Source organism: Malaya genurostris, chromosome 2 (genome assembly GCF_030247185.1).
Source record: "Malaya genurostris strain Urasoe2022 chromosome 2, Malgen_1.1, whole genome shotgun sequence".
Classification (NCBI taxonomy): Eukaryota; Metazoa; Arthropoda; class Insecta; order Diptera; family Culicidae; genus Malaya; species Malaya genurostris.
The window spans coordinates 320,054,894-320,082,365 of record NC_080571.1 but is presented as its reverse complement, the minus strand read 5'-3'; the positions used below and the strand labels follow the sequence as shown (position 1 = coordinate 320,082,365).

The window sequence follows — 27,472 nt, the reverse complement described above, 5'->3', positions numbered from 1 at the left end:
AGAGAAAGGCAAAAAGATTTCGAGAAAAAATTGTTTCAATGCAAATACAGTCCCTGTAAAACATTGACCATTATTTGTATGATAAATTTTACTGAAAAATTTCAAGAAATTTGCGCTAAGGCTCTTCTCAAAAGTACGGCAAGAAAGAATATAGTGACATTAATTATACAAATTGTCTTCAGGAAAAACGACTTTTGGAGCTCCAGAGACTATCAGTATTGTACTCTATTTGATTCAGCTCTAACGTTCTGAGTAAGGTTCTAACGGATGAAAAAAACACCATCTCTGAAAAAAGTGAGTGCATATTTTTTCCATTTTGTTTGGTACATATCATCCTATATCTACGAAACCGGAAGTCGGATCGGGATGAAATTCAAGAGCAGGCTATGGGACCATGAGACCTTTCATTTCAATCTGAGGCCATCTCCGAGAAAAGTGTGTGCATATTTTTGTTACACACGTACACAAACACACACACATAAACACACACAAACACACACAGAGAGAGAGAGAGAGAGAGAAATTACTCAGTTCGTCGAGCTCAGTCGAATGGTATATGCACGGGTAAAAATCTGATTTTTTAATCATGAAATCATGAACCATGACTTCTAATAAAATTTCATGAGCAAAATGATTGATATAAAGCAAATTTTCATGAAAGATGTGTTATTGTTCATGATATCAATCGTTTTGATCATGAAATCATGATTTATTATTCATGATGGTCATGATTCATGATTTCATGATTTCATGGCTCCGGGAATAGATTTTTATCCGCGTGACTCTTTTTAAAATTCTTTAGTCAAGTTTAGTTTAGGCTCTTTTTAAGTACATCTGTCGAAACGAAAATTGGCATTACATTTTCGAACTGTTTATTTTTTTTATCATGTGTTGGTCGACTCTTCAATGTTGACTCAAATCGTAACTAAAAGAGTTTTTAAAGACTCTACCAAGTCAATGGAGGGTAATTATTTAATAAAACTGTGCCGAGGTTGGGACGGACTAACGACGACCGTCGAAGATATTGTTTATCAGAATTTATAGCAGTATTCTAGACACTGCTTGTATTGTCGATTTAGCTCCGAAGTGTCATTAAGTGATTTGCATCGAATATTGTCCTACTTAATGCCGTGATTGGTTGGTCAACTTTTCACCTTTAGACATGGGTCAAAACTAAGCAAGAAATATACATCACGCCGCAAATCCGTTGTTATTGTTGCGACAACCGGGCTGTTAGGTAACTCCCCACGAATATATTAGTATATAAAAAGTAACCTAGCGAAGAGAGAGAAAAAAACAGCCCGCAGTCCCATTTACGCAGTTGACTCTGATCAGTGTGTGTGCGTGTGTGTGTGTGTTTTGGTCAAGTTTAGTGGACTAACGACCACCTCGCTCTGCTGGTTGTCCCACGTTGCTCTCCCCATCAGGTCACCTGCGGAGATCGAAGTCCCTGCCTGTTTGCTTGCCTGGTCGACTTGACTGAAGATTATTTCATACAAAACCACCATCGCCGTCGTTTTTTCGCACCTGAAAGTGTCGGCCGCGTGTGATGATGGAATTGTTTCCCTTTCGAGCACTCTATGTGCGAGTAGCTTTCGGTAAGCGCTGATTTTTTTTGGTTGCAGGTAATTGAAGTTTAAGGTTGTTAAATAGAGCGTAAAGTTGTTTGCTGGCGACTTTGTCTCGGTACTTTGCGTTAGGTCAGTTGGTACTTGTCTGGTATCGGTACAATGGCATTGTACTTGACATCGGTGTTTGACCGTGCTTGTGTGTGTGTTGACAACGAGAGGATTCAGCATCTGCGCTGTATCGAAATTCGTTGGGCTTAGACCTTGTTATTTTATAGCGTTGAACTGAATTTCTGCTCCAGTCGTTTGGATGAATTATGAATACATGAATCTTTTATGAGATGTCATAAGCTGGCCGCAGATGTTGTACATTGAATCGAAACCCAAACAGTCATCTCAAAGCTTCAGAGACGTTTTTTGTTATCGATAGTTATAATTATTCCATTCAGAGCCGATAATCGCAACTGCTACATTCCGCAACACCCACCAACTACTCTCGACACGCGTGGAAGCTGATTCAATAAATATTTATCCCAAGCTAATTGCTACCGATCGGCTAGCGATCGAAACAAAATCATACTCATTTTCCATCGTTCCGTAATTCGTGTGACAAATTGGCCTCCCTTCTCCGCCTGCGATTGCGCAGTCACACTCGCGAGTCAAACAAGTTGATTGACTCGATCGTTCTTAATTCGATTACGACCGGAACTGCACTCGATCCGAACTTAGCTGCAACGAGGGTTCCCCGAATCGAAGCACATTATAATTATCATATCACTGTCGATTATAAAAAGCCCATATTTAAACACACTAAGAAAGAAATGATCAAACATTGGATATTCCAGCAGTTTTTTTTTCTCAGCTCCTCTTGAATGACTATCAGTTTTTGTTTTACGCGGATCCTCGCAATGCGGACTGACGTAACCGTGAACTAATTTGCCGAGTCATTTTACAACTAGTTTTCCCACTGGAAAATCCCGCCAAAATTCTGTCAGTTTTCCCACTATCACATCCGGATTGGAGTACCCACCGGATCACTTACTCGGATCGGATCGGATGTAAAAATGTGTTTAGATCTCCAATTAAATTAGAGTATCGTTTCAATGGAAAAATATCACACAAATAAAAACGCAGTGATGATGTTTGTGTTCTGACCCTTCCGTAAATGCTTAATCGTGATCCGACACAAACGACGAAGAAAAGAAACGTCAGAAACAATAATTTTTTTCATCGGTCGCCGGTTCTCAGTCGTAGCCGTGCGTGTTTCCTGCACCGGTTTCAAGTGTGTGCAGTTTAATTGCCTGTCAAGTGTAACCATTTTCGCTTGCTGTTTTCACACGGTATAACCCGCCCACGAGCAACCCGGCACCGATTATGGCACACTGGGAGCCCCGTTTGCTTGGTTTTCCACGTGCGAGAAAAATCAATCGAACAAAGTAGCCTGCCGGAATTCACAGCCACCTGAAGGTTGCCATGCTTCGCGGCGGATTTTTTTTTCGTTCGTCAGTTTTTATTATCTCAGCTCATTTTCAAAATCACCCGATCTCCTACGATGATGATTTTTTCATGACCACTTTCCGCCGTAACCTTGGCATGCTATCGGGGGCTGTGACCGAACCGGCTTGGTTTGAGAATTAAAGAAATTTTGCGGGCTTTGTTAGTCGAGATCTCGTCCCATGTCCCCGCCGTCGAGCGGTTTGTGGTTATGTAAATGATCAAAAAATGAATGGTCGGGTTTTTTTGGCGGTTGACACAAAATCGAGAGGAGTGCTGGCACTGGTGGAACTTTACAAAACTGTCGGCCGACAAAAGTGTGTCAAACACCGGGTGCGTTGTTTTCTGCTGTCACCGATTGCTGATGTGTTGCAGCAAAAACAAAGTAGCCTCTGACTAAAACTCTGCTCTGCTGGAAAACGTTGGGGAAGCATAATTTGGCTGTTCGATTTTTATAGGTGTGGGTAGTCACATAACAATCTATCAAAGCTGTAGTCACAAAATCGGTTCGACTGTCGATACCGGGTCTGGAAGCAAGTACCAATACGAGTTTGATTACGGGTTATGTTATCAAATCAAAATCACTAATGTTTTAGCGAAATACTGGACATTACATGAGCCATTTTACTAGGACATGTGTTTTCGGAGCTGAGCAAAAGTTTGAACTGCTAGCCGACTTGTTCCCGAAGAAACGAGTTAATTTGTTGTTTTTGCCGTCCCGGTCGTCAATAAGCCAACAGAAATAAAAACTAATGGCAAATGTGTCAAAATTTAAAATCAATCGGAACAAAATTGTCAAAACACTTTTCGAGAAAAAAAATTAAACGCGTTTTTCTGAAAATCAATTTTTCGAAGTCCGTGAACACGATCTTGCAAAATCTACTGAACCGATTCTTTTCATATTATTTTGGTATAAGAATAATACAGATGTATTATTCCAGGCATTGTCCGTCGCTAGCGACAATTTTATCCCATTTTTCCGGCAATTTTCGGATCCCGGCTCGAAAAAAGAAGTCCTCTTTTGACGCTATCCATGAAGAAATCGATTTTTCCAACTCTTCGAAGGATTGAAAATGTTGATCTGCCAGGCCGTGTGCCATCGAACGGAATAGATGGAAGTCAGAAGGGGCGACATCTGGGGAATACGGCGTGTGGGGCAAGACTTCCCATTTCAGTGTTTCCAGGTACTTTTTGACCACGTTTGCGACGTGAGGCCGAGCATTGTCGTGTTGGAGGATGACTTTGTCATGTCGCTCTTAATATTGTGGCCGCTTTTCTTTTAGCGAGACGTTTAGAAATCGCTTGCTGACTCACTCCCAACGTTTCGGTAAGCTCTTCTTGGGTTTGGCACGAATATTCATCAAGCAATGCTTCTAGTTGTTCGTCTTTGAAGGTTTTTTCTCTCCCACCACCATGTTTGTCTTCCACATCGAAATCACCATTTTTAAAACGTTGAAACCACTCCCAACACGTTCTTTTACTCAGAGCAGCATCACCGTAAATTTCTGAGAGCATTCGATGCGCTTCAGCTGCATTTTTTTTTCGAATTGTAACAGAAAAGTAAAACTTCCCGTAAATGGTGAGAATTGGTCACATAAACAGACATTTTCGAGCGTGAATAATACGAAAACTAGAACAACTGTCACTGAACACTCACTTTAAAGGATATATCTATGTATTTTGACCAGCCTCAGCCGGTACAGCCAACTATCGGAAAACGGCGGATGCAAAGTTGTGCACCTGATAAAAGCTGGTTTTGCTATTATTCCTTCATATAGAGATTATATAATTTATATATAAGACCAACGTATTAAAAAAAATTGATAGAAAATGTTGAGAACTTTTATCGCAGTTTTAGAAATTTTTCAGTGAATTAAGTGAAAATGCAAGCAAAACTCGAATTTTGTGGGATATTCAATAAAATTTTGGATTACAAAATTCATTAACGTAGTAAAGTATTTATTCGTCGTTTTATTTTATTCTGTCATTCACTTGGTATGCATAAAGCTCGTATATTTTTTCACGAAAAACAGTACATTTGTACGCATTTTTACTAAAAATAGTGAATGAACTAATCAATATATGTGATTAGTATCTAACGAGAAAAAGAGATTGTATGTGATGAAAACCGCGAAAAAGCTATCGTAGAGACGTGACTCGACCCCGTAACTAGCTTTTATCCGGGGAAATCGTTTCAACAATTAAGATCAGGTTCTTTCAAATTTTGAAATATCGAAAAAAAATGTCAGTAAATTGCTAGAAAATAAATTGCTAGAAATACTACAAAATTGCTTAGAAATGATATAAAATTAGTCGCGAAGGTACACGCGACCGAAAAGTTTGTAGAAAAAAGGACGAATAAAAACTTTGGTCGACTTCTTATTGATACCATGTTTGTTCATCTGTGTATCACTCGTATTCCAAAACATAATATGAAACTGGTGCTTTTTGCTCTCTAACGATTGGTTTTCAAGAAAGAGCCGTCATATTGAAAAAATAAAAAAAATGTTTTTGGAGGAACCAGTACACAAACTATCCTGCATGTGAAACACACGAAGAAACAGCTTAATTGAATAGAAGAACCGAGCATGTATAGCTCAATAGTTCAATAGTGACAGCTGTGCTCTGGTGCCACACCGTTCAATTGTAGTCATATAGCAACCTCTCCGCTAGATGTTTCAGCCCTCAATTAGTCTGTTTCTCGGTCTGCTTCACATGCAGGATAGTTTAATTGGAAAAACGATTTCCCCGGAAAGGCGGTAGCTACGGGTTCGAGTCCCGTCTCTGCGATAGCTTTTACGCGTTTTTTGTTTTCATAACATAGTTCTATTCGCATATCATTTTTCAATTTGTTTTCATGTAAATCTACGTTTTCATAGATGCACTAAAAGAGCGTCGTATTTCACTTAAATTTACCGTTCAAACTTCCGTCGAGACAGACATAAAAAATATGCATGCAGGTTAATAGGCGTAATATCGTGTCATCACCGAAGAAATTGCGGCATGCTTGAATTTACGTCAAGCGTAAATTCAATTTTTTCTAAGACTTGAGTCTAAGGCTTGAAAAATACCGCGGTTTGAGATTTGGAATTATACTGAAATAGGTTTCCCTTTCAAGAAAAATGTCTTACAACTTTCAAACTTTCTTTTCACCTACAGTGGACCTGCACTGAGAACGTTCTTAAAACATGCAAGTTAATAGCGTAACGTAGTCTATTCTTTTCAATAGTGACAGATAAACCACTCACTTCGAAAAAACCGTGTGATTTAACATATTCTATGATGCTCATAAATAGAGCGTCACAATTTACGTGGAAGAACGTGTTATATTGTGTGTGATTGGAAAATTCCATGACAAAAAATTCATTGGAATTAAAAAGAAAACTAACTGATCGCGCCGCGACTTGAACCGAGACTCATTGGATCGCAAAGTACGTCCGTTATTCGACTGAGTCACAGAAGCACACATCTGATGCCACAGAAGCACACATCTGATGCCGAGAATATTGGCCGCTGAATTCTGGATTTATTTACTTCTGGGGATTTTGAAACCGTAATCAGAAATTAGTATTCTGATATTTTGTTTGGACATCAAATAACAACTTTGGAACTAGTTTTCCAAATCCCGTATTATTTTTGAGTCATAATTGTTTAGATGATTTGAAAATTTTATCGCTCTGTAACTCCGAAAACGGAAACCAAATTCGGATCCAGTATCAAAATTTTAAATTCAAGTCAATCGATATGATAATAAGATCTTTCATTTGAATCAAATTTTGTGAAAATCGGTTTAGTCATCTCGGCGAAACCAATATGAGGTTCGTTTCGGAGTGAGGAGAAGTGAATTTGTTTAGAAATCTACTAACAAGAGCTCAAAACTACAAAAATTCACTGAATTGTTTTAGGGAATTGGCTCCTTTCTACATCGACGCTGGATTCCAATTTGAACAAAATGTTAAAATATTCATTTCTTTCTGGATGATTTTATGAATTCTGCGTCCATCAAAAGTATACTTCTGAAGCTGACAGCTTTCACTCTCATTACTCTGTAATTCAGAAACCGGGAAGTTGAATTCGAACAGAATTCAATAATAGTTTGTGGGGCTTTCAGAAAATTGTTTTGAATCTAAGTTAGTTAAAATTATCTTAACTTTCCCGAAGCGTGCTTTGGTATGATTCCCAATCCAACGTATATGATCAGACTGTATATCTGACCAGAGAGGCGAATGATCGTAAATTTAAAACTTCGATAATTGAAACAAAAAGATTTTTCATTGAGTTCATAGCATGTAAAACCCGATCCTGTCATTTATGACCAAAATGAGTACAAATTTTGTAGCTATCGTTCACATATCATCCTGTTACTCCGGAATTGGAAGTCTAAACGGGATACATTTCAATAGCAGGCTATAAAATCGAAAGACCAATTAGTTGAATTTTAATATGTGTCAAAAGTCTGTAGAATATTTACAACCTCTAAAACAATTATAATTTAACATCTAATTTCAAGCTCTGGTTGCAGGCACAGCATGGAGCCTACCTGAGGTTTCTTGGTTTTCTGACTCGAGAGGTGTCTAAAGTTAAAACCTCTGTCATAACAAAAAAAGTTCATGTCTAGATTTGGAGCATGAGAAAGCTAAAATCTTTTACATAGAAGGAATTAATGAAATTTACACGTCATGAAAATCAATAGTACTATGGAATAGACATGGGTTGAATCGAAAATTTGATTAAAACCCACCATCGATGCAAAACTAAACTGGATTGCTTTGAATTTTCAATTAATAGAACTGTATCTTTCAATTAAAGTTTTAACGCTGCATGTTATGCGATTAAATTATTTTGAAATGTACAGAAATGTAAAGTGTCTTTAATATCCTGCTTCAAATATGTGCATGAAAACAGATGTAAATCCCCAAAATATTTTTATCTGTGTACATTTTTCTCGTTGATGTAAAAGCACTGGACCTCAGATCAATTTTACAAAAACATTCATTCATATTACAATCAGTTTGAATTTAGTAATTTAGTTATTGATAACAACCCTGTAAACTTCTTTATCGAAACGGAGAACGATCAAAAGATTGAAACCGAGGTAGAATAACTGAGTTTATTAATTATTTATTCTTTGATTATTTCGGTGCTCAGCTTGATTCAGATGAACCATAACCCAGATTGATAATAAAATCTTTATCGATGAAACCTTCAAAGCAATAAATGCCGATTTTACCTGTTTGGTTGGATCATTTCTAGTAGGAATGCGCGAATACATGATACAGGTTAATAAAAACAGCTTAAAAACTCCTCGAATAGTCAATTTTGTGTTTTGTTTTTTTTTTACAACTTGAATATGCGCATTAATTATTAATCCTGTCCATCAAAAATTTAATTCTGATTGACGGCAACAAAAAAATCCTTGGTGGGAGGTTAGTTACTTAGACTATGCTCGGGAGCATAGATGTTTTGTTAAAAGTTTGATAGTTATTCTGCAAAAAATGCTAGTTCCAGATATCTAGTAAAACTAGTTTCTTTATGTTCCATCAGTTGAAAAAAGCTCAAATGAAAAGTTTTAGTATATTATCATTCGAAGAAAGTTTTTCGCGAAGTTCTTCTCAGGTCCCCTTATGGCAATTATTATTCTATTTGTAATCATTTCACTCTATTCTATTTGTAATTATTTCACTCAAGTAGAATTGGTTCAAATACGAGTAGTTTTACTGCGAAGTGAAAGGTAAATGATGAAAAGGACAGTATTTTGGATGTCTAAAATTAATAACGAGTTATATCAATGTTTAGCCCGAGTGCTGTGAATATTTGTAAATTGAACTTGTAAATGAGGTGTATTACTATTAGTTAAATGAATGAAAGAAAAAGACTATCTCTAGATATATATCAGCTTTTTAAATCTCTTTTTTTGAAACCATTAATTATAACATAGTGGGATTCATTATCCTCATTCGATGATTTTAATCAAATAGTTAGACCGATGTATCAAACCTGATTTGAGGGAATTTTCCGAATCGTTTGATGTTGTGTTGAATTTCGTCTTGTTTTGATCCAGTTGGAAGAATAACACGTTAGGTTGGTAATAAAATAAACTCATTTAACGACATTACTATACCGACCAAATGATGACTTTTCCAGTTTGATAGAATCATTTCGAATGGGAATGCGGAAGTTTTTGACTCAAGCTAATAAAAACAGCTTGAAAATTTTCAAATGACGAGTTTTTATATTTTTTTTAATGAGATTTGATTTTTTTTTGCATTTCGTATTAACCTCCTGAAGCCATTAAAACAAGTAAGTACCCCGAACCAGTGTGTTGTTCTAGCGTTGATCGGTAGCAACATGAGAATAGCTTAGCCTTTTGTAAAATATATCCTCGCAGTGGTCGCTTCACACGCTTGTTTATTTTATTTGCTTTATACGCTTGTTTACGAAATTTGTAGAAAACAAAAAACAATATTTGATTAAGGCTGCCGTATCTAGTAAACAGAGACCAGTGCGATACAGATTGGTTAATGTATTGTATTTGATGAGAAATGTTGTCACAGAGGGGAGACGTGAAATTGGACTACGCAACGGCCGTGCGAAATCTGAGCATGTACGAAGCTCTGCAAAATTGGGTTGCATTCTGAGCTTGCTTTCATCAAAGCCAGAGAATTCAATTGGCAAAACGATTCTCCCGAATTAGAGAAGATTGCGAGGAGATAGGGTACTGAGCAATATTTTCACAAATTACTCTTCATACTATTGTTTCCTTTGTCTTTGCCACGATGTGTTTCGTTGAACACTAAACCAAACTTAAACTGAGTTCAACTTGAATTGAAAAATTAAAATTGAAATTAATTAACGATCTAAAAAATAAAATGATTTTCACTTATATGATTCGGTCAGCTTCGACCCGTAACACCTGAACCTAATATTATTTTTTTTTTATTCAATATTATAATATAATTTTAAGGCACACTGCTTAAGCTCTAAGATGCCAAGGATATTTACTAATCTTAATTACGACTATATTAAAACTAGAATAGTATCATTATGTAATGCCGGTGAATTGGATATTGCATGAGGGTCTTCCATATGGCGTTTGCAAATATCCATGTTGGCCGCATCCTTCGGTCCGTGTGGGTCCGCGGGAAACACCCCCAGGCTACGAAGGCCTGGCGGGTGGCCCGCATGCTGGTTTTCGACTGGAGCGGTCTTCCCTGGACGATGATGGTGATGTTACCGAACCTAATATTAGATTCGAATAAAATTCATAAGGCCGGGTGACAAATACGCAGTTGTTCAGGAAAAAATAAAGTTTGACACGGGATGAGTGAAGCAATTTAGAAATTATTGTTGAAGGTTTCGTTCTACCGTCGGCATCAAATATATTGTTAACAAAACAAAAGGTTTCATTCGTTTTTGTTCCGTCATTTTTAGAATCAAATCGAATCAAATGCTAGTCTGGCTTTAGTGTTTTATTCTAAGTTTGAAATTCGTATCTTGAATTTTCATTCTTGAACAAGATTCAGTTTTATGAAATAAAATTCAAGATATGAGTTCAAGATCTGGATTCTGAAAGGAAATTTTAAGCTTTAATTTAGAAACTGACTCCTTAACCTGAATTCAGTTTCAGAGTTTACTTCCTGAATTTAGTTACAGAACTGAGTTCCTAAATTCAGTTTTTGAGTTCATCTCCAGACTTTACATTAAGCATGTTGGAATAGAATTCAAAACTTGAGTTTTAGAACTAGATTTTGGAGCTAAACTCAGTACCTTAGTTAAGGTGTGGAATTCAGTTTAGTATTCAGTTATAGAATAAAATCTGAAGCCTAGATTCTGAAAATGAGTTCAGTTCCAGGAACCTCGAACTAAATTCTTGGACCGAATTCTTAATCTGGATTCCGTTCCTGAGCCCAGAGCCAATCTCAGGTTCCGAATCTGTTTCTTTCGTTCAGTTTCAGTCATACCTCAATATAGAGATGCATCGTTACAATTCTGGACGTGAACCAATAAAAGTTGCAAAATTTTCACAAACAGTCAACTAATATGTGTGATTAATGATATTCAATAAAAAAATATTGAACATTGTTAGTTTTCTTCGACAGTACTATGAAAAAATTGTGTTTCGCTTGTGAAAAAATTTGCATAAAGTTCTTCAAAAATTAACAAACACAACTCACTTTTTCTTCATAACTTTGTAAATAACTTCTTAAGGGGTAAGGCCACCATGGAATTATTTATCGGAACTATGCAACAATATTTTTTTTGTACGTTGAAGTACACTTGATTAAACACTGAAAAATAAATTTCGATAGTTTTCACTATATTTCCGGGAATCGTTTCTGAAATTGTCCTATATTTTCGTTGCGCATGGTGGCCTCACCCCTTAAGTAAATTGTGACGCTTCTCTTATATGCATTCACTTGCCATTACAAAATGGCAATTTAAAACGTCACTTCCTCTTTTGATTAAAACTTGATTGATTTGGACGTTTTGATTTCTCAACAGTGCTTCTAGAAGTCGGTACCGGTTACTATTTTGACAGCGAATTGTTTCGGAAGCTCTTTTCTTTCAGTGGTTAAAATTTTGGTACGTATAAAATACTAATACAACTCAAAGTTTCTATTCAGGGAGGGCGCATGTGTGTATCGAAAAAAAATTCTCCAATCGTAACTCGAAGAATTGAAGAAAAATGCAGGCTGATATTTGTATAAAAAATCAAAAAATAACTTGTAGAAATCGATGTGGCACTTTAAAAACCTAATCACTAGGATTTTAATTCTTTTTATAAAAAATCATCTGATAATCTAGAGAAATGCAGAATCCAAAAGCATAGAGTTTTAAACTTTTTCTTTTCAATGTATCTTTTTCACATAATTAAAACTTTTCGCACACTTCTTCAGTATGGCAAACGATTTGTTTTGCAAGGGTGAAAAGGGCCAGTTCGACTGAAGACTGATTTGAAGAAAGAGTGAATGTTTTTTTGCATGAACTTTTTTTTCAAATCGTAACTTGAGAATTCAGTAAAGATGATGTCAAATTTTTTTATAAAGCGATGATTTCATACTCTAAAAAAATAATTTAATGCATTTTCGAACCAAAAATAAAAAAAAATTCATCCTGCACTTTTTTTCTGCATTATATTAAAAATTAAAACCTACATTTATTGGGTAAGTTAAAGGGACAAAAGGATTTTTCTTCCTAATTCATGCTAGGCAAACATATCCATTTTCACTTATATTTAAGTTTCGTCTTAGACTCATCATTGCGAAGCAGTTTATATTGAACTTCAACATAAACCGCAAGGCAGACGTAAAGTAACTGACGTCTCGGACGAAACCAAGTTTCGGCTTGCTAGCCGTACAGACTTAGGAATGTTTAAGGGGCAAAAGGGTTTTACCCCGTGATTCATGCTATGCGCACATAACCATTTTTATTAACATTTACCAAGACGTCAGTTTTGATATTACAATTAGGTGTAATATCAAAAAAGTGTTTTGCAAAAATTATTAACTGTGCGCCTGCCTAGCGGTTTATGTTGAACTGTTAGGTCGGAGGTAGTAGTTCAACATAAACTGATACGCACTGATCAGTCTAAGACGAAACGTAAATGTAAACAACATATATTATTAATACCTTTTAGTACCTTTTTGAAAAAAGCATACCTCACAACCAAAACACTGTTGTTTAGTTGTTTTTTTTTTAAATCTTGGTGATTCTTGATGCGAATTACTTACTTAGGCACTACATCATAATTCCACAGGTCAGGTGCAATAAATTTACTCATAGTGACTTTTACTGCCTGAAATTCTGAAATTTATATAATCCTATTTTGTTGAACCGTTCCGTTTTTCTTTAAATCATTCTAACTCAGAAACTGTAAATTGTTTTGAAAAATGATGTCCAAAAAGAAGTTGTAGGAAATCGACTCCCTATAAAATGCATATACTGAAAACACAAAGTTGGCTGTTTTTTTTAGGAATAAGAAAATTTATTGTAAAAAAAATGAAAAACGCTTCTCTTCTGTCAAAAATCGATTTTTTAGGGGTTAGTGGGATAAATAACCCGGGTTGGCGGTTCAATGCATAGGGCGCTGGTCTTACAAACCAGTTGTCGTATGTTCGAGCCCCGACCTGGAAGGATTCGTAGTGTCAGTAGAATCGTAGCACCAGCCATGCACTGGTTCTGTACACTCTGAATCGGCTGTGAAGTCTGTTGAAAAAGAAGGTCAAATTCCACTACAGGAATGTAATACCAAGGCTTTTGGGATAAATAAAATCGCTTACTTTAAAGCGGTCTCTTCAGTATCTTCCAAACCTTTGTTTTGAGCTTAAAATCAACACTTGATATTAAAATAATTACTGTATTTGAATGTTGAAAAATTTACAGCTTCCAACAAATCCTAGGCTTATGCAAATTTTAGGTTTGTGATTGAAGGTAATTATTCTAATGCTAGAATATAATTTCACCAATCCCAAGCCAAGGTTCAGTAAATAGTTCTTAAAAATCGTAATAAAGTATTAATAAGATTTTCAAATTCATTAAAACTTATCCGTAAACTTATATTTAAAAAATATATATATTAGCTGTGAATTTTTGATTTCCTTAACCTCTTTCTGTGAGACCATTTTTGTAAGATTTACAGTTTCGAAGTAACAATGGTTTCAAGAAAGTGCACGTAAAAATACACCTGCCTTTTTGTTATATTCACTCTTGAGTCATATTGGTCGTAAGTAAAGTAAGTGAAATTGCATCCAAATCGCAGTATGGAAACCTCGAAGAGTTGTTACGCATCCCTGGAATATTTCGACAGTTAAGTGGAGCTTCTCCTGTAAACGGAGTTTTTCGTTCTTTTATTTCGAACGTGGATTAAAAAAAAGTTATGGGATTTTTATTTAGAACTTGAATAAAATCAAAAACTTTCTTTGACATAAACTACCTTTTTAATTTGTAAACAGTTATGTCACGATAATATAGATTCAAATGTTGCAACCCTGCACGCTATACAAAATTGAACAATGCACGCTGTGTGCTAGGCGGTGGTGTTTTCTTCTTTCGTAACAACACGTACCGATGCGTACCGATTTTGCATCATTTTGTATGACAATTGGAAAGTTTTGGACTCATCGCCCTATAGATTCGGAACCGGAAGTCAGATATGGATGAAATTGCACAGTATCATTGAATATATTGAGAAATTAAATTTAAAATATGATTTGTGGAAATCGGTTTACCCGTTGCTGAGAAATCGAAGTGAGTTTCGTTTTTGGAGCTTTTCTACAGCTTTTCTTGTCTGTGCGTTCGGAAGCGAGAACCGGGAGCTGATAGTCCCAAAGTAGATTTAAATATCGACTAACTAACAAGGTCTGCAAACTAGATGAATTTACCAGTAAGTTTTATAAAAATTTGCACCTCGTTTTGTCATCACTTTTGGAAAAATCTTTATGAATTTGAATTGTTTCATTTTTCGCGCTGTAATATCGGAATCAAAAATGAATTTTGAGACCTCTTATTTGCATTTTAGTTTGTAAAAATCGGTTAGGAAATTTTCGAAAAAATTGAGTGCGCATTTTTGATAGATTTGCTCATATTGCCTTGCAATTCCGGAACCGGAAATCGGATCTGGATAAAATTCAATAGCGATCTATGGGGCCTTTGATTTGAATCTGAGTTTATGAAAATTGGTTCAGCCATCCCTGAGAAAATCGAGTGACATTATTTGTCACACACATACGCACACAGACATTTGCTCAGTCCGTCAAACTGAGTCGAATGGTATATGAAATTCGGCCCTCCTCGGTTCAAAAGTCGGTTTTCACAGTGATTGTATAGCCTTTCTGTATGAGAAAGTGAAAAATGTATATCGAATAAAAGCGAGTTGAATTTTGAATGAAAGACCGTTGAGAATACTGCAAAAAATGATCCCACTTAACATAGTTTTAAACAAACGTGACAAAATAAAAAGGATATTTGTCGAATTTTGTAGTAATTTTGCAAAATCTTTTTTTTTTAAATAATAAAACAGAAAAACAAAAAAGGCGTTCTATAGCGAACTTATAATCTAATAAAATATATGTAATATTGTTTATTCCCGAATTAACTCCTGAGGCTCTACAATGCAAGATTACTACTGCGAAAAAAACATGCCCTACTTTGGGTAACCATATCTCAGAAGGAACTCGATATTTTTACTTAAAATTTTCCCTGGAGTGACTACATAAGTGTTGAACATTTGCAACTCACCGTTTTTTTTTATTTACGCTCGAAATGCATACCCTGCTTATAGGAAAAACTCCCTTTAAGTAAACTTTTGTATATTGTTCAACTGTTCACGACATTGCACAAAACAATTTATTAAGGAGTGTATCGAAAATAAGTTATCCGCATACATTTGTGTTATACGCATGTATTTGTGATGGTTTTTTATGCTCAGATCACAGCATGCTGTTCGTTTGGCTGTCAGCTTTCGTTTGTTTACTTGTTTGTGCAGTTGAAATTCTGCGTTTTCAACATGTCGCGTATTGAAAAGGAAGTGAAAATTAAGGGTATTACTATGGGAAAAATGGCGAAGCAGTTTGGAATGCCAGTGTTAAAACCATCATTAATAAGTTTGGGGAACACTATTCTTTGGATGAGCTACCAGGAAGAGGCAGAAAACCCGGTTCTTCCAACCCGAAACTGGATCAGAAAGTGGTATTTCTAATCATGAAGAACAAATCAATGTCAATACGTGATTTGGCCGAAAAAGCAGGAACGAGTGTCGGAATGATCCAGCGCATCAAGAGACGAAATCACCTTCAAGAAGCGGAAAATCTCGAAACAAAGTGTAGAACGGAAGAAGCGAGCAGCAACAAGGGCCCGGAAATTGTATTCGCGTCTTTTGCAGTGTCCGGATGCATGCGTTTTGATGGACGATGAGACTTATGTAAAGGACCTTCCAGGTCCACAGTACTTTACTGTTGTCGTTGGGGAGGATGTGAGTGATGCGGACAGGTCGATTCATGTGGAGAAATTCGATCGAAATGTAATGTTATGGCAAGCAATATGTTCCAGTGGTTTGAAGTCAACCATTTTTTACACTACCGGAACTATAAATGCAGAAATCTATCGATCTGAGTGTTTCCAGGAGAGATTGCTGCCTTTATATAAGAAGCATAGTACACCTCCACTGTTTTGGCTAGATTTGGCGTCGGCTCACTATGCCAAAACCACTCTCAATTAGCTTACGGAAAAGGGTATACATTGCGTTGAGAAAAATATCAATCCACCAAATTGCCTTCAGCTTCGACCCATCGAACGTTACAAGGCAATCGTGAAGAGGGTCTTCAAGAAGACTGGTAAGGCAGCTGGGAACAAAAAAAAATTTTTGGTTCAAGCGTCCAAAAAATGCGATGCGACAATGGTCCGGAACTTGCTGAAGAGCGTACGATCAAAAGTTCGAAAATTCGTGAAGGAATAACTTAAAATTCATCCGGTTTTTATTTTGCTCAAGTTTAACATCGTACAATAAAGATCAATTTTTAGCTCGAATAAAATATCGTTTTTTATCATAATTTGAAAGAAAAATTTGTGGATAGCTTATTTTCGATACACTCCTTATGCCCAAAGCAAATCGCACTTGCGGATAAAAGTTTTAATTTCTTGGTCAAGACATAACTGATTCTGAGTCTCTTAACAAAGTGTGTTGACAGACAATGGTAAAAACAAACAATTACAACAAACCCACATACTTAGATTTTTATGCAATGAATATAAGTAATTGTATTACAAAAAAGTAATTTTGTTCGTTATGATGTCTGTATCAAGTTCAATTCATTTTTTTCTCAGCACTCAACGGAGGACTGTTTATATAAAGCAGGGGTAGAAATAAGCAAATTTTATGATTCACACACGGAACGACCGAAATTAGCTTTGCGCCTAATTCGTATTGCTGTTTTTGAATTAGTTGATTTTAACATCAAAACTGCCAAAATAACTAATAAATTGGTTAATATTCAGAATTTAATTTGCTGAAAAAAGTTCTTGTTTTTAGCGAATATATTTAGATGGCGAAAATCCTGGACACAAACCAGCAACATTTCAATCCCACACGAAATTCTCGTTGTCAACTAATTTTGTTGTTAAAATCAAATAGTTTGACGCTGTTTGGCTGTCATCATCACTGCAGAAAGACAGCACAAAGAAAACAAGAATGCAATTGGTTTTATTAACAAGTTTATTAGTCAAAAACTCATGAGAAGTGTCAAAGCAACACAATTCGTTGAAAAACAAAACAGGATAGTCTTGTTGAAATTGTTTTGATATATTTTATATATAGATTTTGAAATTTCTAACTGACCGATATGTAAAACTGCTGTAAAGTTGCTTGGTTTAAGTTTATTTGTGGAGTGCTTTCAGCTATCAGTGAATTATTAAAAGATCAACTAACAATCATTTCTGTGACCAGTGCAGAAAGTACATGTTTATTGCATATTCTATGCTTGCTTTGCCATTCCGACTTCTATCTCTGAACTTTTTGTATGAGACGACATCTGAATGCTTTGATTTCCGCTTAGTACATGTAAATAAACGAAAATATACTCGTTTAGTCGCTCAATAATCAGAAAAGAAAGTAAACAAATCGAAACTGACACTTCCTTGTACGGTCATTTGGAAAATTTACCGTGATGTTACAAGCAGCATTTACAACAATAGAGTAGGACACATGAATCAAAGAGCTACTATCCGAAATGGTAAGACATTTTCATTGGCCATTCATTACATTCAGTGCCTAACCAAAGCAGATCGTTTGTAATTACGCTTCGTGATTGTAAGTGAGAACAAACAAAATGTTGCTTTGGAGAAGCAAATCATTTTTACAGTGCATAAGAATTCAACAAATTAGATAAAATGAGTTATAATCAGGACCGTACCCATATATATATTGTTTCTTTTGTTAAGAGGCCTTTTACAAACTTAGGAAAGAAGCTATTAGTTTATAGTGCAAAATCAATTATTCACATTATAAACTGAAATAAATTTATTAAACTCAAGAAAGTTTATTGATCAAATCAACTGACAATTCCAATTAAAATAAATTAATTAATTTGATTCGTTTTGGCTGTAGCTAAAATTAACAGTTCGTATTAGTTGAAATCAGTATATATTTTACTTAACTCAAGAAGGTTTATTGTTATTATTAACTGTCAATATTCATTGAAATTAACAACAATATCACTTAATTCAACAACATTTTTTACTGAAATCAACAATAATTATTTGTTAAAATCAACCATAGTTTTGCTGATTTTGCTAAAAATATTAGTTGAATGAAAGTGGAGCGTGTCTTTGCTAAGAAATGACAGCATGTAAATGTTGCAAAATCAACTGAAAAATTAGCAAATTCAACCAACTTTTTAGCATTATTAAGGGATTCAAAAATAACCAATCTGAATTAGCAAATATAAGAATTTTTTAGTTGTCCTAAAAAATAACTAACTAAAATCAGCAAATCAACTAATTTTTTCGCCAAAAAGCTGATTTCGGTCTTTGCGTGCAGTAATTTAAAATATTCAGTATTATCTTTTCATATCACATATTTATTGTAGTTATTAGAATGCATTTTCATACTAATGATTTTTGATAAGATAAATTTTGGTTTTACTTAAAGTTTGTAAATGTCTTCATCGTTATCAGTATCACTGTCTGATTCGGAATCAACACTTTAACTAAGCTAGGTTCGTTTTAATGCTACTCTGTGTTCATTAAACAGGTGTGAAGTTCAAATGGCTGTCACTTACGATTCAGGTAATATAATAGTATAAGTGACGTAAACGTCAAAACTGTTTACCGCTCAATTTTCTCGGATATGGATATGGATTATCCGATATCAATAATTTTAGACTCGTTAGGTGAGTTTATTTCGCTGGTCGCATCGAAACTCCATGCTTCGTGATGTATTTGAAATTTATTCAGTAATACCGTCGTGGTGAAGTAATATCATCAATTAAAACAGCTAATAATATTAACATACAGGATGCGATGAATAATAATTATAATGATAAGAAAAACATGTCCAATCACAAAGTGTGCTACGCAGCTGATTAATATTACCCTATTTAGCTTGAACATCATACACAGAAGTAACGGGAGTGCAGGATTTTACTGCACCAATTCAAACGCACCATTCAAATGCTGCGCTCTGTTACTTCTATAAATCAAATTCATGTCAAATAGAAAATAGAAAACAGGATTGCCAAAAATGTAAGGTTCTAACAAAATTGTATAAATGTTATTTTGTAGTCGGGGATTTATCGGAGAGTTAATTATTTTTAAATTTTTATTTTGTAGTCGGGGACTTATCGGAGAGTTTATTACCACAGGTTGCGATGCCTATTCTCATGCGACTGGAGCACTCGAACTTCGTACGAACGAAGCGTTGTACATTAATTTCTGTCGCGGTGCGCGAACGAGTTTTGGTGAGAGCAGCGAAAGTTTTTCACCTGCGCTTTGTGTGTTCTAAGGAATGAGAACAAATTTGTCTCAGCGTAATAAAAAGAGGGTGCATGCATAAGGTCTGCTGTTACTCTGTGTTCCCAAAATTTAAAGAAATATTCGCAATTTACCGAATTTCTTAATTCACGCTTCGATTTTTTTTAAATTTTAATCGGAAATCTTGATTCACATTTTCGTGCACAAAATGGGCTTATTTCCATTTCTGATATAAAATTTGGTGTATGAAATAATTGCATTCTTGATTTTGTTTCATCTCATCCAAAGTAGTTAAATTGGCAGATTGATTTTCCGGATTGGGTAGTTGTGGGTTCGAGTCCTGACTATGGGGCAATATATTTGCTTTTATGTAAGATTATGACGTCCAAGCAATAGTATTGAAAAATTATCAACAGCACTTTGTTAGATTTGTTGGTTTCTTACGTCGTTCTTTCCAAATAATTCTCATCCAGGGCCATTTGATATACTGATTTCGTAATAGAGGATCTGCAGCGAGTTTGTAATCTGCTCCTTTCTCCGCACTTTCATTTCATTTTCTATTAGACATGTCATTGACCTCAAAAAACTGCATTTTATGCAACACTATCCCCCTCCACTTTGACTGGTTCCTAGCACTAGCCTCGACATGCAAGTTAAATTCATGAAACTTACCACATTGAATTTGCAACACCGTCAGCTTCGAAGAGTGTTCTCCAATTGTTTCCAGCACATAGACACACAATTGTTTCGATTCGAGAATCCGATTTGATAGAACAGAAAAAGAAAATCCAAAACAACTCAGAACAAATGTATTTTTTCCGGATTTCTCCACTGGGAACTGTCACTGGAATTCACTTACAGACACAATGTTTTGGATTGCAGTTCGCGTATCCTTTCGGTTGTTAGTGCGCAGCTGCGGCGTTGAATCATGCGGTTTTTTTTTTGCCCCCGAGATGCAGAAACTGACAGGGAGTCAGCCACAATCACCATCCACGGACGCACCGAAGCACCGATTTAGAGCAGAGTACTGCTGGTAAAAGATTAACACCCGAGGACTTGAGTGAGCTGTTTGGTGGTTGTGTTGTGCCACGCGGATCTTACCCGACCGACATTTGTTTCACGACTGGCAGCTGACGGCGAGTTCTAATCGTGTTTTCAAAGCACCAACACCAACGCACTCGACGACCCGCTGAGGCTGTGTTCGATCGAAAAAAAAATCGGATCAAGTTTTCGACCAGATCAAGTTGGATGTGTCAACCCCCGAAACAGGATCTTCGCCGATCGGGTTGCTTTCTAGCACGCGGTTGGAGAAATTCGTAGTAGTACGCTCGGAACGGACGACGTTCAGAACACGGAACGGTTTTGGGAAGCGTGTTTCGTCGCAAGAACCGCGACGTGATTCGGTGGAAGAAGTTTAATAAATTAACGTGTGAATAAAAACAACACCGCACTTTATAAAAGCTCTCGATGACTACGATTCTGCTGTTCTCCGTGTGCTCTCCAAGTTCTCTCGCAGCAAAAGCTCTTGAATGCCGTTGGCCGATGGGGGGTAGTTTTTCACTCTCACTGGCAAGCCGCAAGGGGGTTGAATGGATCTCGTCGCTCACACGAAGAATCATGCATGGAAAACTAACTGCATACAGTGTCGGTTGTGGTTGGCCTCCAAGATCAGTACCCTCGATCACTTGTACTTTTCCTTCTTCCTTTCGTCTCGTTTGCACTTGTTAGCAGTTGTTAGCAATCTAGAAGCTAGAATACCGTGTCAAGAGGACTGTTTTCGGTTTATGGTTGGCGAAGGGCGAAAGAAGAAAAAAAAAACACCAACTGACAAACTAGCTGCGACTAACTTGGTTCAAATCACCGACTAAACTGAGTATGTCAACCGACCGGGTCAGAAATTAAAAACTGACTGCTGGCGGTAAAACTCAATCCGCGCCAGTTGCGTGTCGGCCTGGCACAGTTGTCGGGGCACAGTTTTGGTTTTTTGAAAAAACGATCGATTCCATGCGGGGCTGTTTTTTTTTTGTTTAAACGGGCTTTCAATTTGGTTGCGCCTAACTGGTAGCGACGGTGGTTTAGAGTTCGAAGCGTCATCATTTCACGATTTGAGACGCTGCCAGTCGTGTTTGTGTATTCGTGCCGGATCGAAACTATGAACAAGAAAACAAGTTGACAGAAACGATTACGTATCGTTTTTTTTTGCCTACATCGATGAACTGATCTTGATTAGCTACTCGGTTTGTTCAATTATAATCCCATTATGTTGAGATGTTGCAATGAGCAGAGAAGAAACATTTTGATGTTTTTACTATTGTTCTAATTTGTTCCATCAAAAGTAGGCGATGGTTTTTAAAATTCCAATTTTTGTTGAACAATCACGGCTAAACCAGGAAATAGAATGAAATCAAATTCGATCAATTGTGACAAACCATTGTTGCTAATATGATTATCTCGTGTTCATTATTTCAAAACACCTATTAAGTTACGAGTAAACTATGGTACCACACAAGTCCAAACTACTCTAAACTGCACTAAATAATTTAATTCCAAGCAAAAAAGTGTTGTTTCTAGAAAAGTATCACTGTATGTTTTTTAAACTATAACTTAATATTTATTTTCGAAAAAATCAGGTGTCGCACATGGTAGTAACTTAGGACCCTTGTTATTCGTATTATTCTTCAACGATGTGGCGTTGCTTTTGGGAGCTGGATGTAAATTAGTCTACGCAGATGATTTGAAATTTTACGAAATTTACCGTGGAAAGATCCAGTAAACTTGCCGTCATATAGATGCCAATTTTTGGGAATCGACTCGATACAGCGACGTAGAAAAATTCCACAGGCGATTGTTAAGTTGATGAACGGAGAGATTGATGCTCCTGAACTGCTTTCTGACCTTAATTTTCGAATACACAAACTTCAGCACAGATTTCATAGGACTGTATTCGGATACAACAAGCCAATTACTGCATGCATAAGAACATTGACTGCAGTAGAAGAGTTTTTTGAGTTTGTAGAGCCATCCGGCCGCTTCGTTGAAAAAATCATGCGATCTGCAATAATTTGACTATTGATAATTCGATATAATTTAATTTGTTAAAAGTGGTTTGCCCTAGCTTTTAAGTTGTTGTGTAATTATCATGTAATTTTGATGATTGTGTTAAAAAGATAGTGGTTCTTATGCCTATATGAGAATGACATAAATTTGTTCCAACTCAGACGGCCTTTTTCCCACCCTGTTAGTCGAATTAGACATTAGTCCGATGGACTGTGTTTAATAAATAAATAAATAAATTTTACTATAAATAAATAAATAAATGAATAAATAACTAAATAAATAAATAAACAGACAAATACATGTCTAACACAAGTAAGTTCAAAATTTACTCCGATATTGATCAGGACTGACTGGGCTTCCGGAATTACAGGGTGATATGCACCAAAAATATGTCATAAATTGTCACTCACTTTTCTCAGAGATGGCGTGACCGATTTTCACAAACTTAGATTCTAACGAAAGGACAATGGTCTCATAGCTCGGTATTGAAATTTATTTTCATCCGATTTCTGGTTCCGGAATTACAAGGCACGATGTACAAATCTATGAGAAGTCGATTTCTACAAACTGAGATGCAAATGAAAGGTTTTAAATTTTTTTCAAAAAGTCTCCGAACATTTTATCCAGAAACGACTTTCGGTCCGGTATTACAGCACGATAAGTGGAAAGTTTTCAATTTCATGATTTTTTTTAAAGTGATGACGAAACGAGGTGCAAATTTTTATAAAATTTACTGGTAATTCATCTAGTTGACAGACTTAGTAAGTTAGTCCCCGGTTTCCGCTTCCAAACGCACCGGTAATAGTGAAGAAAAGCTTTCCAAAAACGAAACTCACTTCGATTTCTCAGCAACGATTAACAACGGTTTTCACAGATCAAGATTCAAATCAAACCTCTTAGTGTCTTTGTTGCTGTTTGATACACATTGATAATTGACTTTTTCGAGATCAACACTTAGGCACCGCATTTTGCTGCACTGTTTGAAGATTCCTCCAAAAACCGCTCAAAAACTGCACCTAGAACTGCTCTAAAACCCTCTCAAAAACAACTTGAATAACTGCTCGGAAACTATTCCAAAAACCGCTATAAAACTGCTTGCAAACTGCTCTAGAAACTACTCAACGGCTACTCGAAAATTGTACCAAAAACTGCTAAAAAACTGCTCTAAAACAGCTTGGAAGGTGTAAAAACTGATATTCCGAATATTGTTACAAAACTGTTCCAAAAACTGCTCTTATAACTGCTTAAATACTACTCGAAAACTGTTCCAAAAACTGATCTAAACCTTCTTGAAAGAAAGCTTGAAAAACAACTCGAAAAGCATTTCCAAAAACTGCTTGAAAACTGCTCTAGAAACTGCTTAAAAAACTGCTCCAAAAACTGTTCTAAGAACTGCTCGAAAACAGCTTTAGAAACTGCTAGAAAAATGTATTAAAAACTGATATAAAACTGCTTGAAAACCGCCTCAAGTACTTATCTAGAAACTGCTGAAAAACTTGTAGAAAACTATTCCAAAAACAGCTTTAGAAACAGCTCCAAAAACTGCTCTTGAAACTGCTTAAAAACTGTTCCAAAAACTGCTTTTACAATTGTTCCTAATACTGCTTGAAAACTGTTTCAAAAACTGCTTAAAAAACCTCTCGAAAAAAAGCTTGAAAACTGCTCCAAAAACTGATCCAAAAACTGCTCGAAAACTTCAAAAAAGTGCTCCTAAAACTGCTGAAAAAACTTCTCGAAAACTGCTTTAAAAACTACTCTAAAACAACTTGAAAAACTGCTCGAAAACTATTCTAAAAACTGCTGTAAATTGGTTGAAAACTGTTCTAGAAATTATTCCAAAACTGCTCGAAAACTGTTATAAAAATTGTTTTAAAAAATGTTAAAAAATGATATAAAACTGCTTAAAAACTGTCCCAAAAACTCATCTAGAAACTTCTGAAAAACTTCTAGAAAACTGTTTCAGAAACAGTTTTAAAAAATGCTCCAAAACTGCTCTTGAAACTGCTTGAAAACTGCTCCAAAAACTGATCCAAAACTTCTCGAAAGACTGCTTGAGAAACTACTCGAAAAGGAATTCCAAAAACTGCTCTTAAAACTGCTTGAAAACTGTTCTATAAACTGTTTAAAAAACTGCTAAAAACTGCTCCAAAAACTGTTTTAAGAATTAATCTAAAACAGCTTTAAAAACTGCTAGAAAAATGTACTAAAAACTGATATAAAACTGCTTTCAAACTGCCCCAAAAACTCATTTAGAAAGTACTGAAAAACTGTCAGAAAACTTTTTCAAAAACAGCTTTAGAAACTGCTCCAAAAACTGTTCTAAGAACAGCTCTAAAACAGCTTCAGAAACTGCTAGAAAAATGCATCAAAAACTGATATAAAACTGTTTGAAAACTGCCTTAAATACTTATCTAGAACCTGCTGAAAAACTGCTAGAAAACTGTTCCAAAAAAAGCTTTAGAAATAGCTCCAAAACCTCCAAACTGCTTTTACAACTGCTCTTAATATTGCTTAAAAACTGCTCAAATAACTGCTTTAAAAACCTCTCGAAAAACAGCTTGATAAACTGCTTAAAACTGCTCCAAAAACTGCTCTTAAAACTATTTAAAAACTGCTCGAAAACTTCAAAACAGTGCTCTTAAACTGCTAAAAAACTGCCCCGAAAATTACTCTCAAAACTACTCGAAAACAGCTTGAAAAACTGCTCGAAAACTATTCCAAAAACTGCTGTAAATTGCTTGAAAACTGTTCTAGAAATTATTCAAAAACTGTTCGAAAACTTTTCCAAAATTCAAAGAATGTTAAACAAAAATGATATGAAACTGCCTAAAAACTGTCCCAAAAACTCATCTAGAAACTGCTCAAAAACTGCTAGAAAACTGTTTCAAAAAACAGCTTTAAAAACTGCTCCAAAACTACTTTTGAAACTGCTTGAAAACTGCTCCAAAAACTGCACTAAAACTTCTCGAAAGACAGCTTGAAAAACTACTCGAAAAGCAATTCCAAAAACTGCTCTTCAAACTACTTGAAAACTGTTCTAGAAACTGCTTTTTAGCACTGCTCCAAAAACCGTTTTATGAACTACTTTAAAACAGCTATAAAAACTGCTGGAAAAATATACCAAAAACTGATATAAAACTGCTTGCAAACTGCCCCAAAAACTCGTTTAGAAACTGCTCAAATACTTATCTAGAAACTGCTGAAAAACTGCTAGAAAACTATTCCAAAAAAACAGCTTTAGAAACTGCTCCAAAAACTGCTACTCGAAAACTATTCCAATAACCGCTATAAAACTGCTTGAAAACTGCTCGAAAGCTGCTCCAAAACTGTTCTAAAAGCTGCTCTTAAACAACATAAAAACTGCTAGAAAAATGTGTCAAAACTGATATAAAATTGCTTGAAAACTGCTCTAAAACTCATCTAGATACTGTTGAAAACTGCTAGAAAACTATTCAAAAAACAGTTTTAGAAACTTCTACAAAAAACTGATCTTGAAATTTCTTGAAAACGATTAAAAAAACTGCTCTTAAAACTTTTTACAATCTGTTCGAAAACAGTCTAAAAACTGATCGACAGCTTTTCCAAAAACCGCTATAAATCTGCTTGAAAACTGCTCCAGAAAGAGCCCAAAAAACTCCTTCAAAATTGCTCCAAAAACTGCTCTAAAAACTGCTTCAAAACTGCTGCAAAAACTGCTTCAAAAACTTCTCTAAAAACAGTTTGAAAAACTGACCGAAAAATGTACCAAAAACTGCTATAAAACTGCTTGAAAATCGTTCCAAAAACAAATCTAGGTTCTTATTAAAAAACTGCTCTTAAAACTGCTCTAGAAACTGCTCAAGAAACTATTCGAAAGCTGCTTGAAAAACTTAACTTAAACTGCTTAAAAATGCTCGATAACTGTTCGAAAAAATGCACGAAAATAATTCCAAAAACTGTTTAAAAAATGCTTGAATAACTAAGCGAAAACATTACCAAATACTTTGCTCAAAAACTGCGCAATAACTATCATAAAACTGCTCTAAAAAGTGTTCAAAAACTGCTCAATAAACTGCTAAAAAACTACACTAAAAACAGCTCCAAAAACTGCACTAAAAGTTAAAAAAACTGCTCGAAAACTTTTCCAAAAACTTCCATAAAATTACTTAAAAACTGTTCTAGAAACTTTGAAAAAAACTGCTCCTAAAACTACTCTGAAAACACATTGAAAAACTGCTCTAAAACTACTCTGAAAACTGCTTGAAAAACTGCTCGAAAAGTATACCCAGAACTGTTATAAAACTGCCCGACAAACTGTTAAAATACTGCTCGAAAACTTTTCAAAAAATTGCTATAGAAACTACGCAAAAAACTGATCGAAAACTTCGTCAAAAACAGCACAATTATGCTTAAAAATGTCCGAAACAAAACAAAAATGATCGATAACTGCAACGATAACTATTCCAAATACTTCAATTAAATTGCTTAATAACTTTTCTAGAAACTTCCAAAAAAACTGCTCGAAATCTATTTAAAAAACTGCTTTATAAACAAATTGAAAATCTGCTCTAAAGAATTGCTCGATAGCAGCTCCAAAAAATGCTCTAAATACTGCTCTAAAAACTGCTCTAAAAACTGCTTTAAACTGGTTTAAAAACAGCCTTAAAAATTTCTCGAAAAATATACCAAACACTGCTATAAAACTGCTCTACAAACTGCGAAAAAACTGCTCCAACAATCATTGCATGGCTAGTACTGACGCTAAGAATTCGTCCAGGTCGGGGCTGGAACATACGACAACTGGCTTATAAGACCTGCGTCCTATGCATTGAACCGCCAACCCGGGATAAAAATTGCAAAAATGGATAAAAATGGCTAAAATGTAAAAATGGAGATGTGATTGTAAAATG

At 35.6% G+C, this 27,472-nt stretch overlaps 1 protein-coding gene across 1 annotated transcript in view; it reads right to left on the bottom strand.

The window, feature by feature from the left end:
* LOC131431266 (elongation of very long chain fatty acids protein AAEL008004) overlaps positions 1 to 20,961 on the bottom strand; it is a 64,214-nt gene extending 43,253 nt beyond the window's left edge. Inside the window, exon 1 of the mRNA XM_058596876.1 lies at positions 20,199 to 20,961. The gene's annotated coding sequence lies outside the window, so the exon portion shown is untranslated. The remainder of the gene's footprint in view (positions 1 to 20,198) is intronic.
* Between the last annotated feature and the right edge of the window lie 6,511 nt (positions 20,962 to 27,472).